Genomic DNA, 1,099 nt, shown 5'->3' on the forward strand with positions numbered 1-1,099 from the left:
TCTCACATGTATACCTGTGGCGGATTCATTTTGATATTTGGCAAAACTAATACAATTCGTAAAGTTTAAAAATAAAACTAAATTAAAAAAAAAAAAAAACAGAACAGAAGCAATATTTTAACAAATTCAAAAAAAAAAAAAAAGGAAACCCAGCAGAGGAAGAAGATAGCAAATCAGTGTCTCAGAATATCCATCTTATGGGGTCTGGATGTCAAATTCTTTTACAGAAAAAAGATGGGGGAAAGTGAGGAAATTAAGTAAAAATGCCACTAGTCTTGTAAATATCTCCTAGAATGGCAAGCTTCAGGGAGGGGATTTGTTAATTTATTTCTTCCTGCCATCCACCAGAGGACAGGGTTCTGAAAAAAGGCACTGTAACTTAACAGTCAGGCAGAGAGGCAGGATTCTCTGAAGCAGGTCATTTTGTGTGATTATAATAATACAAGCAACCAAAAGCAAGTCAAAGAAACATTTCCCACCGGGAGTCAGTATTGGCCCTTCCCTGCAACATTTATAACAACTTGGTTCTCAGTGGATTTGTTTTGGGGGGATCTTTTTATCTTGAGATTCACATCTCCATTGTATTCATGTTGCAGTATCTATATGACTTAGGCACTTGCCTGTCTCCATCCCTCATCCAGAGTCTCTTAGAAATGGAATCTGAGTCCCACTGACTTTTCATGTCTAGCATATGCTAGGTATACCGTAAATATTTACAGGATAAAATTCCCACCAAGGATCGGGCCATTAAATGGAGTTGAACTCTTCTTCAATTTCTAGGTGATTGGCTTGCTCAGGAGGTGTCCTCTTTTCTGAGGCTGTGCAGTGGTAAATAGAAGAAGAATACGTGATTCTTCTTCTTGAATACCTGAATCAAATACTTGATCTGCTCTTTAACAACTAGGAGAAGTCAGAGCCAGCTGCTCTTGCAGGGTAGTTTGATAAGCATGACCAGCCTTAGTACCTAAAGCCTGTGCATGAGATAGCTTTTATCTCCAGCTCAGAGGAAGCCAGGCTCCAGCACCCATGTATTCAACAAATGTGTGTGGAGCATCTGAGCCCATCTCTGGGGAGACCACAGTGACCAGGACAGGGATAC

Source organism: Bison bison, unplaced genomic scaffold, assembly GCF_000754665.1.
Source record: "Bison bison bison isolate TAMUID 2011002044 unplaced genomic scaffold, Bison_UMD1.0 scf7180017863978, whole genome shotgun sequence".
NCBI classification, from domain to species: domain Eukaryota; kingdom Metazoa; phylum Chordata; class Mammalia; order Artiodactyla; family Bovidae; genus Bison; species Bison bison.